General features: G+C 43.5%; 1 protein-coding gene across 4 annotated transcripts in view; it reads right to left on the bottom strand.

The window, feature by feature from the left end:
- KMT2B (lysine methyltransferase 2B) overlaps positions 1-17,182 on the bottom strand; it is a 1,990,704-nt gene that overhangs the window by 1,445,236 nt on the left and 528,286 nt on the right. The window lies entirely within an intron of this gene.

Here is a 17,182-nt window from a genome sequence, read left to right as displayed (position 1 = left end):
GCAATGACATGGGCCAAATAAAAGATGAGGGAATGTCCTCATTGATGTCATTTAAAATAAGAAAGTTCCAATCTTGTAAAAAGGTCTACCAATAATACTGCTTTTCTTGACTGGAAAAGGAAGCATAACTCATCTGATCAAACTAAAAACACTACAAAAAACAATATCAATCACCTACCAGGAAGAGGTTTAGTCCCTCCAATAAACCATGTAGTTAAAATGTCATTCAGTTCCCCCAAAATAGAATTAATATTAGACTTAGCTGGGTTGCAGTACTTTACAAGAAACCAGTGCGCGTGCAGCTTACTTTAATGGCCAAAAGGCAATCTGAGGACAATGAAACTGTGCTAATTGAGACATCCTGCATATTTTTACCACAATTGCCAAACCACCCACTGGCCTCCATCTAGGGCCTTGGTTTGCAAAAATTAGTGAACACATCAATATACCAAGAATCCACCTTCCTTGCAGGAATAGTAAGTGGTAGTTCTTAATGCAGTGCAAGGCTCATGACCATCATGCAACCCCTGCAATTCCATATTATTGAAAAAGATTTGTGACAAAACACATTCCATGTTGTATTTGAGGGATGAATTGTGATAGGAAGGGGTCAGTAACCAGGACCAATCTGTTGGGGGATTGGAAATAGAAGGGTTCAAATTATCCAACACTATAGTTCTTTCCCTTGGCTTGCATGTTACACATTCTATTATTAAGATCACCAAATCTTTGTCGAATGGCCTACCTCTAATTGAAGAATCTAATTGGAATTTTTTTAAGGCAAAAGAATTTCAGCAGGTGAACTGATCTAGCCCCTTCGCTGAACAAGCTACAGTTTCTCCCAACATGTATTTTAACAATGCACATAATATCTTACAATGCGTGAAAGGGGGATACTTAGTATCCTTCTAGATTATTACACAAGATTTTAGTTACTTTTATATATATATACCTAAAGACAAGCTGGTGACCGCAGTTACATTTTTATTGGTTTTTTTGTATTATTGTTGGTGTGAACATTTGCATTTACTGCGTATGGCTACTAAAAGTGGCCAGTGCCCTAAATAGGCGATGCCAGATTTTCACTGGTTCTTTTGCCGTATTGTAGTTTGGCCTTCTTCCTGCCCACTCATGTCAGGAAGGTCTGTATAAGGTTATGTACTTGCACAGGAAAGCAGCTGCTTTTGCAGGCTAGTGAACCTTTGTGTGGGAGTAGCTCATTAAGGGGGCTCAGACTGTCTAGTTCCACTACACATCCTTGGTGCCAGACAGTCTGCTTCTGGGGAGAATGCAAAAAAAGAAGTTGCCCCCGATTGAACAACTGGCTGTTTGAATGGTACCGATCCTTACCATTGATGGGCTTGGACTTACTTCCAGCTTGAACCTTGGATAAAAGAAGGACCTCTGCAGCTATTTTTCAGATCCATGTTGGAGCAAAGAATCCCTTGAAGAAAAGCAGCCTGCTGAAGATTCGAACAAGACTCCCGACGTGGCCCTGCAATGTTTCCTGTGTCCGGCTGTACTCCTCTGCATGATCCATAACGACTCAGCCCTTGGAGTAGTGGGACCAACGGGTCTTAACGACCGAGGATCCAGCCCTTCAGAGCCTTTGGAAGTGACCCTGGACTGCACGGTGGACTGACCAGCTCACATGGGCTACCTTGCCAGAACTGACACCATTCTCAATTGAAGTCTGGCACTTTGGGGGTTGCCAGTCTGTGCCACAATTCACCTTCTCCCTGAATTTCAGCTTCCAACCTTCATGAGAACTGGTCCTGGAGCAGCTGGTGCGACAGCTACTGGAAGGACTCCTGTTGTTGCCTGCAAACTGATAGTCGCTGGAACTTGCTTTCCTTCATCCAGTGACGTGTCCAAAGGAGGCCTGCATCATGGGAGTCTGCATTCTTTCTTCGACAGGGGTTGCATCTTGCATTACCAGCTCACTAGAAGAATCCTCAAACATGCAATTCCTGGGCATCTCTCACTGGAGCCAACAGAGGAAAACCGAGCCCCCAGCAACCCACAGACATTCGACAAATCTGAGTCAGGGGGCTAAGTATCCGTGTGCCTGCCCCCCGCCGTCTTGTCCTCCATAGGATAACATAGGGAACAAGTCCCTTTGTCTCCCATCTCCATTCGACTCACCTTTGGTCGAACCTGGCTCGGGTATCCTGGGTCTGGAAGAAAGGAGACCACGTACCTTTCCTTTAGTAAACGGATGGATAACGGTATCAGGTAATAATATCCCTATATATATATGGTCACCGTATATAATGTCGCCGGGAAAAGGTTGTGGAAACATTATATAGGTGACCATATATATAGGGACTGTGGCAGGCAGAGGTTGCGTGGTGTCCCCCGCTCAACATGTAAAATAAAAAAAGGTTTTCCACGCATGTTCCATGTAATGTCTCCACAAAAAACGGCAATTTATTCCGCGACTTTTTTGCATGGCGATATTTTTGAGGGGACATTACATGGAACTAGAGTAACTTCGAAATTGTTTGAAACTATCAACACCTCAAGCCCATTGCATCCTTTCTAAAAGAGAACTCCTACTGGTAAACACTGTATTTAACTGACTTTTGGGTAAAAGGTCCCATTTCATTTAAGGGTTTGACTTCTCAAGTTAGGATATTGTGAATTGGTTCCCATCATTTACTATATCTAGCATACTTACTTGCTTTGCTCGATTAAGTTATCTGATGTTTATTAAGTGAACCTATGGTACCAATCTATGTATATAATCAATTATTGTGTTATAATGCTACCTGTTAAAATACTTTTCTAGTGTGTTCATAAGGCCTAATAAAACAAATTATCTTTTAATACTATTTAATTGAATTATTGTGTACTATACTCTGTGGACTCATTGAGGGGCCCTGACCCACACACTCGCCCTCTTGAGACTAAGCCTTGACTGCTCATCCACCTACTTTTGTTAGGTTTTGGCCAACCACTCAAAGATCCATCTTCATCAGAACTAGGCTGGCCACCTAAAATCTTACCAGTTTATGGAGTGAGGCACTTTGCAGGTCTTCCCTTTCTATTTGTAGGTTGAGGTTGGTGATGCAGTGTTATTGCTTAAGCCAATGCTGGTTTCTTCAGCAGTCCTCCAGTGTCCCTCAGTCTTCGTCAGATCTAGACAGCTCCAGTGGTAGACTTAGTTCCTGGGTTCAGCTAGTCTCCTAATAGCCCAAAAATGGGCTTGGGTCGACTTCAGCACTCTTAAATAAGGCCCTTTTCAACATTTAAACTTTGAGGTGGCTGTCAAATAGTGAAGAGCCAGCGCACCTGAATCTGCCCAGCAGCATCAAAGTCCCTGAAGGAATGAGAATTGTGCAGACACACCCCTCCTCACTTCCTCACTTCCTGCCATCTCACACACACGCAAATGAGAGCCTTAGCAGGCTAACATGCAAAAAGGGGGTACTTCCGCACCTCCCTGCCCACAAACCTGGAAAACTCAGATGGATGCCTGGTCCAAAGAAGTCAGTGTCCATTGTTTACAAAAAATAAACATGTCAGGATATTTTAATGGTATGCTGGTGAGGCTCTACATCTACTGTCTGGCCATTTAAACAGTACAGCCCTGTAATGCTTCCTGTGTTCACTGCCGTATAAACAGTAAGTCCAATACAGCATAACTCCTGCACTATTATCACCTTTTTGTGGGGAATATACTGGTCATCTACAGTAACCAATGCTGAAATGCATATTGATAGATTTGAGTGCTACAGTCATTCAGAAGATCACTATTGGTCTTAAGCACCCGTTACACAGATTTGTGGTTCATATGCCAGATAAAAGTACCAAATTCCAGCACGGCCAACTCTTTCCAAAGTAAACAAATGTGTGTGCGCGCACATCAATATGTGCAAGATCTAGAACTCAGATCCTCCTGAGAGGGTTGTAAAACCTGGGCGCACACCCACAATAATTAGCATAAAGTAGCTGGGAGAGATGGTAACCAAATTCGAGACACTGGAACCAAAGTGTATAGGCTCATATCCTGGCTATGCCAGCAGACGGTACAGTGATCCTGGAAAAATCTTATATCACTATAAAACTATGCTGCCTTCCATGAAGAGGTTTCAGGTAAGTAAACTTGCTCAATCCCAGAAACTAGAATAGGCGTAGCAAAGGATATTTGACCAGGTCTCATCCAAGCAAAATCAGGAGCGAGTGATGAAGGGGCATGTAACCCTATGGAGAACAGGGGTTTGGGGGTGAACAGTTAAGTTAATTAATCCCTCTCCCCTACCCGCCCAGTGACAAATCCAAACTATCCAAAGACCACTGCTAAGTTTCCAGATTCCATTGGGGACAGTCTTCTGTGATTGGTCTAGTCAAAGAAGGCCCAGGGGTCACAGGTGACCTTTGGACGCAGGATTTAGTTTGTCAGTCACGGTGCTTAGGATTGGTGTTCTAGACAGCTTCCACATGAACATCCAAACAAAGAAAAGTTTAAGACTTCGGCAGAGCCAACATCCTCAGGTGAGACATTAAGACACCTCTAGGCTGCAAAGACGACGTTGCAATGATCAGGCAGCAACAGGGGAACTTGAAGGGACTAACTAAAGAAAAAGTCCTGCACATCTTCAATGGATGCAAGCAGGAGGATTTTCAGCCTGTACAACAAGACGCCTGCTCCTGCAAGTTCCAAGGATGCACTTTGAACTGTAGCAGCTGAAGTGAAGTAGCTGGTCAGTCCACCGGTTGGTTGAGGGACAGTTACAAATGCTCTCCAGGGACAGATCCTCCGGCAGGAGTGGAGGCTGGTTGTTCCCACCAGTCCACATGTGGAAGCACCAACAAGGGTCTTATTGAGATCAAGCAGAGGAGAAGGGCTTCACTGGGACATCACTGGAGTTTATGTAGGTCAGTTGTAGAGGTGGTCAGCAGACTACTTCATCTGGGACTTGGCTCAAACGATAAGCTGAACAGTTGCAGTAGCCTGCCTTCTATCCAGGTTTCAGGATAGGGGCTATCCTAAGGACTGGGAATGTTTAGTTTGACACTACTGACCTTGACTCTCATTCACCATAACCACTGTCCCTGCCAATCGCTTTGTAAACCTACCTAAATAAAGATTTAACTTGCTTAATGTGTATTTTAAAAGGCCTAAAAACGATTACATTTTATATTTACATGCCCACCTAGGGTCATTAGTGTTGCTCTTTATGGACTCATTGTAGCCCTAGACCACTCCCACAGCCTTCCTGGGAATAAGCCTAGCCTCTCTGCTACCTTGCCTTGGTTGGGTTTGGCTAACCTCCGTGTCTTCCCTGTTCACCATAGGGTGGCCTCAAAATCCTCCCCTCAGGGATGATTTTTGAAATCCATCTCAACAAGATGCACAAGTGAGCCCAAAACATTGCAAAAGGGACCCTACGCAGCACACCAAATAAGGTAGGGGGTGCTGCCATAAGGAAGCAATGAGTCAAAACTAAGGGGAGAGGTCTTCCTACACTAGAACCTTTTAAGAAGGATCCAGTGGTACCAGAACAAAATTGACACATCAAAAAACAATCTTGCTAACCTTCAAAGTCAATTAACGATATCCCAGAGAGTCCAGCTTTAGTGCGGGAAGGCTCAAGACGGAGTTGATCAGTCTTTCTAAGCGGTTTGGTTTTATCTATGTAGTAGAGAACCGCCCTCCTTACATCTAGTGTTTGGAGTTTAACCTCAGCTGAGTTAGTTGGCTTCTGGAAGAAGGCTGGAAGCTCAATGGATTGGTTTACATGGAATTTGGAAATGAATTTAGGTGAAAACCTAGGATGAGTTTGTAAAAGCAATTTGTCTTTATGGATCATAAAGAAGGGTTCCTGGACTGACAATGCTTGGAGTTTGTGGACTCTTCTTATGGAAGTAATAGCCACTAAGAAGGCAGTCTTGTAGGTAATGGGTTTAAGACTAGCTTGGTGCAGAGGCTCAAAGGGGGTGGGAGGTCCCCATGAGCTACGCTAGTACTACATGGAGATCCCAGCCAAGCAGGGATTCGAAATTGGAGGGTGGTGTCTCTTTACTCCCTCCATAAATGCTTTAGTGACTTGCACTTTCCACCAATAGACTTTACTTTGAGAGGTGGTGTAAGCTGATAAAGCTGCTAGGTGGACCTTTATAGAGTTAAAGACTAACCCCGAATCCAAAAAGTGGAGCATATCATTTAGAATGTGTGATGGGGTACATTCTATGGGGTTTGTTTTGGCTGGCACCGATTGACAAATCTTCTCCACTTGTCAAAATAGCAGTGTCTAGGTGTTTGGTTTCCGTGCCTCCTTGAGGATGATATCCATACACCGCTGAGGGAGATTAAGGTGCCCAAACTCTATGACCTCAGGATCCATGCTGCCAAGTTCATGGTGTGGTTGTGGGTGTACTGTTGTCCCCCCCGTGTTGGGTTAACAAGTTGATCTGATAAGGAAGCTTGATGGGATCGCACATTTTGCACAGATGTGGGAACCACGGTTGTCTGGCCCACATAGGAGCAACTAGGATGTGCGTCATCCGTTCTGTGTAATTTTTTCACTATTCTGCTAATCAATGGTGTCGGGGGAGGGAGCATAAGCAAATTTCCCCGACCAGCTCATCCATAGGGCGATGCCCTTGGAGTCTGGTTGGGGGAACCTGGACGCGACGTCTGGGCATTGCTTGTTTTCTCTTGTAGCGAAAAAGTGTAGAGTAGGGTAACCCCATTGAGAGAAGATGTGGTCTATAACGTGAGGTAGTAGTTACCACTAGTGTTCTTCTGGCAGTGGATCTCTGCTGAGAGAGTCTGCTAGAGTGTTGAGTACGCAAAACAAAGGGGGGGGTCTGGGAGTCTCTCTACAAGCACAAACACGGCCCAATTACCTTTTCTTGGGTGGATGGCCCCTGGGAGAGTCTCAACCAAGTCTTTAGCTCACTGTCTCTTTCACAGAGAAGAATTATCCCTGCATATCAGTCTTTGTCCTGCCCAGGGGCAGTCCAGCACAGAAATGCTAGGTAATTCTCCTCTGAACAAGAGTACCAACAGCAACCCCACACACGTTTCAGCCTTGTTGGGCATCATCAGTGAGGTGGAGCTTCCTTTAGGGAAGTGGGTCTGCAACCTTTGGATAAACACGTTTCAGACTACAAATCCAATCAGCGCATGCTAGTATAGTCAGCAGTAAAGGCTCATGTAGTCATAGTCCAAAACAGCTTTAAAGATGCTAGGTGCAAACCCTCGCCCTAGAGTATTGGAGGACCACGCACACTTGAGCTATACATATAACAATATACAATTTATCTTAATTTTTAGGCAAAACTTTGATTAAACAGTTTCACTTAAATATATTAGTAATTCACATGGGGGCTAACCGTGTTTTTTCGGCCCCAATACGGATGTGAAATAAAACCTCTTGGACATTGTACATCGGGGTAATACTGGATTGCTTATGTTACAAGACCTATCCGTGGCCTTCAACACTAACAACTTGCTCTTAAATCAGCATTTGGGTAACGTGGTTGGGGAGACGGTGACTCCAAATGGATTGCTTCATTCTTGAGGAACAGACCATATGGAGTCAAAATGGGGAGTATTGCATGATGCGCCGAAATTTTGTAATGTGGCATTTAAGAGAGATCCCGTTTCCCCCAATCGGCTTCTTGTTCAGATTAAACCACTTAGTGATTTGTTATTCGATCTGGCGTGTTGGATTTCAGGATTACAGCAAGGACACCTAGAATATCATCCGTTTAAAGGGCAATGGTAAAACCAATATTACCCATAGGTGTATCCTTTTTACCCAGATAGAAAGATTGAGGAAAGGTAGGATGAAATCAAGACAAAACAGTTTAATTGTTCAATCTCATTCCATTCCTTAAACTATGGATCTCTACTCCGATATCATGGTCCGTTTGCACCATTTCAGTACAGCAAAATGTAAAAAGATGGAGTAACACTTGATTAAGCACAGTCAAAGCACAGTTGCAAGTTAAAAATAACACTAGCTCAGCAACTTTGTGTAATCATCTAACCTAATGATGGAACAGCGCATCACCAAAAAGGAAAGACCAGATTCTCCAATGGTAGCTGTAAATGAGTAGTCAGGTTTAACCTTGGGAAGGTTGGCATGGAGGTAAGAGTAATCTCAAAACACACCACAAAAGCATAAACTACAAAGGTATGCTGAAAAAGATGGACTTTATTATAAAGTCACAAAATATTTATGATGGGAAGAAAATACTCTGGTTACACAGAACAAAGACCATAGTGTAGAAAATCGGTAAAGGCCTAACACAATCATTAACCTAAATTGTAGGCCCGTACCTAGTGGTAGGCACTATACATACAAGCTTTCAGATGCAAGCTACAAAATGACCCCTAGAGAATATTCTACACAGTAATGATAATCACATTCAGGAGCCAAAGGTACCAAACAGAATTTACCATAGGTTTCCTATTATATACTAAAGTATTCTACAGAATACATAACAGTTACAGCACTTCAACATTGTTCTCCCCTGTACTCTACCCTCCAACATAGCCAGGCGACCTACCAATGTCCAGGATATGAGAGAAACCGTAGCAACACAGTGACACAATGTCTATCCTAGGCAGGAGTGTAATGTAAATATTTCAAAATCCAGGGATAGGTGAATAACTACAATACCAAGGGTGAACCTACAAAAAGGCTACAGTCAATACAAGTACTTTTCAGTGTCACTGGTAGGAGTTCCAGTGTTCAGAACAGTACCCATAGGAAACAATAGGAAAGGCCAGACAAGTCAGTTTCTATGCACAAATACCCAGAAGCATGCAACCGACCGAACAGGGGTTACCAGTGGAGACGTAGAAGAGGAGATCCAGAGGAGGATCCAAGCACCAGGAGCACAAAAGCAGAGCAGCACACAGCCCCCAATATTAACCGATGCGGAAATGTGGTTGAAGGGGACATGCAGAACCAGTCGACCACAAAGACGCCCGAGAGTGAGTATCATGTACAACCCACCAAACCAGAGCCCCAGGGAGTAGTACTTACAATGTTTGCTTCCAGAAAGTAGGTACCCAGAAGACAAACCAACCTAGTAACTGCTTCATTTTTAAAGGCAAAAAGGATCTGATCACTCAGGAATTGGCACTATGAGCAACGAAGACCCAAACGCCCAAAAGAAGAGCAATCCTCTTTCACAGAAGTGGGACACACCATCCAGAAGGGGAATCAACGACCGAGATGGCTCAACGAGGACAGAGGAACCTGTACACGGCAGACAGCAGCTCAGCAGGCAAACCTAGTAAGCCCACCAGCAAAAACAGCCCCTGGCTCCTCAGGTACGCAACAGGATATGGAAGATATTTACTCCAGCTACTAGACCCATCAACCTATTCAGAGGGCCCAGAGGATATTGATTCAGACTGTCAAAATCTAACTTACTCTCGGGCAGAAAGAGACACCCCTCTGATCCTGGTTTCTCAGGACGAGCACAAGATACGGAGGAGGGCCTTCTACCTCAGGGGATCATATGAACTTGCCAGAAGTAGCACCTCCATTCCAAATAATGGAAGAAAAGAAGGCATTTGGCACTGAAAGTCCATTCGGTCACCGAAAGCTTCAAGAAAAGGAGGTATTCTCCCACTTCTGCCTTACAGAAGGAAGTAAAATTGCAACCTGTGACAGCAATGGCTCTGGATGGGAGAACAGTCCCATCCTCCAGAAGGGCCCATATGACGGAAGGATGCATACCTGAAGATCCCGTTGGACTAATCTATAAAACATCGGTGATGGTTGAGAGGATCATTCCCTCCAAGGATGGGCTAATTCTTAATCGGACAAATGGATTGAAGCATCTACACACTGCACTCCCACATTGAGTAACATTAATTCAAAGGACCTTAAAATTGTCCAATTTGTGAATTAATTGCGTTTGGATTGGGTGATAATCTATCGATGCCGATTAAGAATTCTCTCATGGAATCCTCATCGGACACCTTGCCAATGGGGTTTGAAATTTCAGAAAGCCCCGCTGCCCAAGAAAAATGAAATATCAGAAGGTCCTATTACCCAGGGCGTTAAGGAGGTATATCCTCTTCAAAGCCCCTTGAAAATCCAAGTCTTCCCTGGTGCTCCCATGCCTCAGCCCTCGATCCTCTCTAGGAACCTAGAAACATTGTTTATTAAGGACTTCCAATTGCCAGTCTTTAAAATTAGTGAAGCAAAAGAGCGATAAGCAGAGGAAGGTCATAAATGTTTGTAAAAACATGGCCCTCCCGGACTAAATTCAGGATTGGTCCTGGCTTGCTGGATCTCTAGCAAATGCTCATTTTAACTACAGCCAAAAGAAGGACACCATCATATCTTTAGTATTGGCTCTTGGAAAACAAGAGGCTGTGTGCATCTTTTCAATGAGGAAGCCTTGATACTAAAGCAACATAATATACTTTGCTTCCAAGAGACATGGCTTAGTACCGATCCAATATGTGATGGATATGAAGTCTATAGTAATCATGCCATCAAAGGGAAAGTGGGGAGACCCTCAGCAGGTCTATTAACTCTGATCAATGTGGGACAAGAGTTGGAAGTGATTAAATCAGTAAATCCAAACCCACATGTACAAACTACAGTCCTAAAAAGGGACAGGGCAGGACAAATGCCTCCGATTTTCATGGTGGGGATCAATGTATACTGGAACCCTGCTAGGATTGGGGATGAGCAGCCTGTAAATAATGTGATGCTGCTAATTGATGAGGTATACTTTGAAATGCATGACCAAATGATTTTGATATTTGGGGACCTTAACATCAAGTGTCTTAATAAAGAGGGATTGACCCTTATACAGGATGTCCTGCCACAGAAATCAAAAATCTGGGTCACGGAATTAGGTGAGAAACATACATGGAATGGCCAGATAGATCGGGACACTCCAGCTAGGCCCACATGGATGAGAGGCGATCAGAAGAGGGACTGGATTAATTTTTTGGATCAGGGAATGTATTTACACCAAGCACTTAATTGAAGATAACACCGTTAGTCAATAGTGATCTGATGACCTTACCCTGGTCAGATAAGAGCTCTCGGACCAAGAATATAATGAAGGAACAGGTGGAGATAAACTATGCAGGGACCCATTTAAGAATTCCTCCCAGAGCAGGCGCTAAAATGACGGGTCGATACAGACAAGACGAGAACACTGAAAAATCTGGCCTACAGTCTGGTGTACTGCTAATGAGCTTTCGGACCCAATCAAACAAGCAGCCTAGATATGGGACAAAGAAAATGCACTGTTATGACAATGTAGGGAGGGATATGAAGAGAGCCTACCAAGCGGACTTCAGGAAACTAAAACAGCTACAGTCGGCCGATAGAGTCACTCTCATCAAAAAAAGGCAAACAAAATATAAAAGCTGGATCCTTTCAACTAGGGCTTTGAGAAAGACAGATGCTGAAACTTTATTAAAAACATTAGCTAAAAGAAACATGAGGGATTTATGGGCACTGCTAAATAATATTGCTCATCAACTGGCAGGCACGGTTTCAATGGTAAAAGAAACTAAGTGGGTGTCTCATTTCTCCTCCTTCTTCGCTGATGTAGAGAAAGCCCTAAAGAAAAAACTGCACCAGGTACCTAGAAAGTGGGACATTGATAGTGATGACATTTTAATTTAGATAGAAAAATTAAATGTTTGATGAGCAGCTGGACCAGACTCCAATATTAGCTCTTAATAATATCCTTATGCAAAATCCAGAAGAAAGGGGGATTTTTGCTATATCCTCTTTAATTGTATTTTGCTGGTGGGGCAAATTCCATCCTCATGGAAGTAAGCTCTGATAGTCCTGATATTTAAGAAGGGAGATTGAAGCAATCCCAACTATCGTCCCATCGCCCTTCTGGACTCAGTGGGAAAAATGTTTGCATCAAGTTTGTTGAGGCATTTAAATCATTCGGCCGAAACAGCTGGCAATACTGATGAGGCAAGCTGGTTTTATCAAAGGATGGGGCACCAATTTGAATCTTTTCCTATTAAATGCACTCAAGCAAAGGGCAATTGAGTCCAGAACAAAAATGTATTTGACATTCCTAGACCTTCAGAAGGCCTTTGATAGTGTCTCCAGAAAGCACCTCTGGGACAAACTAACTTCTTGGGATTGCCACAGGGATCTCCTGGAGTCAATTAAGTCCTTATACTCGAATACTACACTACAGGTGAGACTCTCAAGGGAAGGAATGCTTTCAGAGAAAATTCCATCCTCAAGAAGTCTGAAACAGGGAGGCCTGTTGGCCCCTACTTTATTTAATCTCAATTTATCAGACCTGGTGAATTCTCAAAAGGGGATTAATGCATTTCCACCAAAGATATTTGCACAAGCGCTCCCATGGATAATGTACGCAGACGATTTTGTTTTAATCAAACGCTGATTGGCTTGCAACATTGTCTGAACCAGCTAATGCTATTCCTGGAAGAAAATGGCATTAAGATGAATGTTAAAAATAAAACAAGATAATGACATTATCTAGTGGGCAAGGGAATAAAAGACCCAAATTTAGGTGGTGTGTGGGAGTTGAAAAGCTCGATTGGGTAGAATCAATAACATATCTGGGAGCAGTTATCAATTAGAGTACAATCAAAAGACAATGGATAGACATAATAATACTTAAATGTAAACGTTTGACCTCAAAGGTGCAAATCTTCCATAAGATATATGGCAAGTACTCATTAACACCAACTATCACCTTCTACAAGCAGAAGGTGATTCCCATTCTCATATGGAGTGGAAGTTGCTATGTCCCTTCCTGCGAGATTCTGGGAGAGGATGGAAGCTACTCTCTGGAAAAAAAGTGCTCCGACTTCCGGATAGTCGCCCGATCTCATTCATTAGATATGAACTTGGATTGCAATCCATCCAGTCGACCATCCGATGGAAAACACTGACACTATATGGGAAATGTACTGAACCAGACACACTTTGGCCGTAGGAAATTCTAAAGAATAGAGATTTAACTAGTAGAGATCCCACTCTTGATAGTTGGAAACAAGACCGCACTGAAGCACTGAGTGATTTAGATACAACTTCTGACATGTTGCTGAGAAATCCTGAGAAGGTAAAAAAACAGATTGAGGTTAGATTGGATTGGTACCAAAGCGAAAAGGCTAACCTATAAAACGGCTCTTCAGCTGGATAGTAGATCTGCCAATCAAGTCCCAGCGTACCTCTCAAAATTCCTTAGTCCCAAGTACTGGGAGCTATTCATGAGACTATGGCTAAATATCTTGCCAATTAAGAAGGTACTAAATAATAAAAGCAATCTGATGCAACAGGGCCTACATGAAGGTAACTAAGGTTCACAAGACAATTGAGTCGATAAAACCGCTTATGATAGAATGTCCCGAATTGACCCCACTGAGAATGAAACCTCTGATTATGGGGCCGAGTTTAAAACATTAATGGAAGAATGGTGGAACAAGGTTTTTATTGGGGAAAACCTGTGAATGAAGTTTGACGCTTTAAAATTTATGGAAATTGTTCAAATGATGTAAGGAAATTGGGATTTTGTTTCCTTTCGCTATCCTTTTGGTCTGATAATGAGTTGGCTGGATATAGTTCTGTTTTTTCTTTCTGCTGTCTTTTATGAAAGGTTTGTAATAAACCAAGGTATAATAAAAAAAATAAAAAAACAGCCCCTGAGGCAGGACAACAGTGGTGACTAGAGACAGCCTAGGCGTGCCAATTTAGCAAGCTGTTGGAAGTCCCAACCCGTTTTCCAGGTAGTGGTGGGTTCCACAAATCAAGGCTGCACACCCTTTGGGAAATTGAAGTAAACTGAGCTAAATCCGCCCAGAAAACAGCCCCGGGATGGAAGGCCTGGCCCCCAGCAGATGGGCAATTGGAGAAATTCTCAGGAAGGGTGCCCAACAGCCTAAAACTAAACTGAGCTATGCCAAGGCCACTACATACAGCCACTATCCTCAGAAGGCCTTAAAAATGCATCAATGTCTGGAAAATACTGATAATCTTCTAGCAAGTAAGCAGACATGCTTAGCTTCCGAAAATCCAGCAGCACTACATTCGGAACAGGGTTTCTCCTATATGTCCCTTCACTCACAAAGGCTTGCTTCTGACAGCTCACCAATCACTTAAAAGATTTAAAAGGTTTTGGCAGACCGCCTATAAGTTTACCCTGAAAAGTCAGCTAATACCCAGGCCCACCCAAAAAGAAAGAATAGTGGCCTGCCCAGGAACTAATCTAATTTGGTCCAAAACACTACGGAGCATATGTGGAAAGCATTACCATTTTAAGGCCTGCCATGTAGTCTCCCTGAACAAAGGAAGCGCCTAAAGCAAAATGGCTGCGAGGAGGACTTAAACACCCATCCACCCCAATGGCTACCATAAGGGTGTCCGCTCCAAGACCGGAGCGTGGTTGCAGTCCTTTCTCTCGAGCCTTTGGGGAGCAATTACCCTACAAAGCTAGGCGAAGCTTTTCACAAGCTAAGTGTGGAAAGTGGTCAAGGTTTAACCGCAGGAGAATGTGAGTGGGGTTCACAATGAGTCCACAGAGTAATGCACACAAAATTTAGACATGCAAGTACAAAATACAATAAGAGGCCAAAACACACACTAGAAAACAAAAAGGTAGTAATATCACACAATACTCAATTATCAAACATATATACAGTCACCTCTAGGTTTTTAGCAATACATACAATAACTTTGACAACTAAAAGAAGGTAAGTAGTGATGCAGGAGAGTGAAACAAATCCACAAGAATGATGCCCTAATTTTATATGTCCAATCCCTATGATTCATGGTGCCTTGTGCCCACAATTCACACAGCTTCTTAGGCGAGGGAACATATGTAGAAAGAGTTGTGGTGGTGAAAATGTCCCATAAGATAATCAACAAGTTACAGGTGTGTAAAATATTATTTCCGTCTTTCACAAACCAGTTTTTAGATTTGAGGATCAAAAAACAATGGAATGGAGTAACCAAGTTTATTTTAACGTTTATTCTCAGGATGGCAGGGGGAGGTGAACGTGTTGCAATAACTTCCTCTCTTGACTACGATTTTCCCAGGTGACTACTAGGTCTACTGGGGGCTGCGGGGGGAGGGATGAGGGAGGTCGCTGGAAGTAGGTTTTCCCATATGCCTGGATCCTCAAGGTGGTGTCAAGACTGGTTTGTACCACTAGTCCAGTGGGTTTAAGAACCGCTCAGGGCCTTCACAGAACAGGTAGTCCCAGCAGGGCTTCACTGGTCAAAACGCTGGGGGGATGCCAGCCCACTTTGGGGGGAGTCCAAGAACCTTCAGTCAGCTGCTCTTCTACACAGGATACTTGGCTCCAATGCTGATCTGAAGAAATGGCATGCAGGAGTCCTCTTATCCTAAATCCTGGCTTGAAGCAAGTCTACCAATGGTACGAATCTGCACCATAAAAACATCCAATCAGGGACCACTGTGGGCTTCACTCATGCCACACCAACTCTCTGGCACCACAGATGTGGAGTGCAACCAGATAGTCGCACCCACTTCCTGCGCCATGCAGCCATCAATAGTCCGCGAAAGCAGCCGATTTACGAGGCAAGTGCATGACCTTATATGGGATTTTCTGACCTGAAAAGGCAGGAAGAAAGCCAAACAATATGGCCAAAGGACAAACCCAATATCTCGTGGCACTGCCATATTAGGGCACTAGGAAGTTTAATAGCCACATGCAGTGAACGCAAATTTGAACACAAGAATAATGCAAAAACAGTAAAAATGTATTGCCTGCCACCAACTTGTCTTTAGGCACATAAAAGCAAAAATCCAGTAGGTAGAAGGATGATACAAAGGCATGCCCACTGCACGGTATTGTAAAATGCTGTGTGCACTGTTAAAAAGGTACCAAAAAAAGGTAAAAAGACAAAAAGGGAAATAGTTTCCCAGTAATAATAGTCTGAAGGACTGGTCCGAATCCCCATGACAAAATGAGCAAAAGGCCACAGGGAGTGAAGCTGAAGTCTTTACTTGCCTGTAAAAAGTCAGGACAGGTTCTAAAACAAAAGCGTGTTTGGGGGTCCATTGAATATGGAGGGAAAGTTGCCTAGAGAGAAATCTTTACTATAGATTAGGATTAATCACAAACATATAAAATAGGGATGGTAGGACGTTGGGTTCTCGCCTGGCTGCGTGCAAGTTCCGGGCTCTGAAAGACTAATCTTGGATGAAGAGCGGCCGAAAGGGCATCTACTGGCTTAAGTGCCAAGGGTCTGAAGAAACCAAGATGTCGCAAGACCTAAACTAAACACCTAATAGCAACAGCCAAGAAATACCGGACTAAAGTTCTGGCCTGTGTTGATCTAAGACAATTGCAAGAACAGAGTCCTGTAGTCGTGCTTCCTCTTTGTAGAGCTTTTAGCAGAAGCAAGATACAGGCAACAGAGGTGCAGTAGGTAACCCATGGAGTAGAGGAAGTGGAGACCGGGATGGCATCACAGATGGGGCAAGGAAAGGACCTCCCAGTGGTCTGCTTCCTGCTACCATAGGTCCCGCTCTGCATCCCTCAGTGCCACATCCACAGGTGCAGTAGGTGTGAAAGAATGGCTACCGCCTGGCAATCCAAACTAAAGAGATACATCGGCTTGCATCCCTGGTGAAGCCAAAACTAAATGTTAGCTGTCACCTGCCTACCCCTAAAACATAGGTGGGGTGATAACATCACTATAGGGCAAAAATTGGGTGCCAGGGAGTGGGCACCTTATGGGAGAACCAATACCACATACCTTAAGTTAAAAAGGAGTAGTGGCAGGGGGCTTCACCAGAAGCCCCTCTGAAGACCAAACTAAATTAGAAACCCTCCGAAATAGCGGGCAAAAACAAAATAAGTCACATTAAATGAGACTGCAGAAACCCCAAAGATGGAATTCTTCCTTAACACTCATTGTGCCTCTTCTATCCTCGCTATCCATTAGGGACAAGTTTCATTTTGCAACTATACCTCCACTTATTTATTCATTTATTTATGGTTTGCTTGTTAGGGGCTTATTCAATAAGAATATACTGTTTCAAAGCACCCACAGGGCATGGAGGGCAGGAAGCACAATGACATTACAACACAACATTTAGGAGCAGAGGGGGAAGAGGAATGGGGGACGAACTAACTGTGTCTTTTGAGAATTCAGAACGTGCAAATGCAGAAAGGAAGAGGGAAGAGGGGGTAAGTACTGGGAAGTCTGAG

Source organism: Ambystoma mexicanum, chromosome 1p (genome assembly GCF_040938575.1).
Source record: "Ambystoma mexicanum isolate Mex_15411 chromosome 1p, UKY_AmexF1_1, whole genome shotgun sequence".
NCBI classification, from domain to species: domain Eukaryota; kingdom Metazoa; phylum Chordata; class Amphibia; order Caudata; family Ambystomatidae; genus Ambystoma; species Ambystoma mexicanum.
The sequence above is the reverse complement of the archived record's forward strand: the minus strand, read 5'-3'. Positions and strand labels throughout refer to the sequence as shown.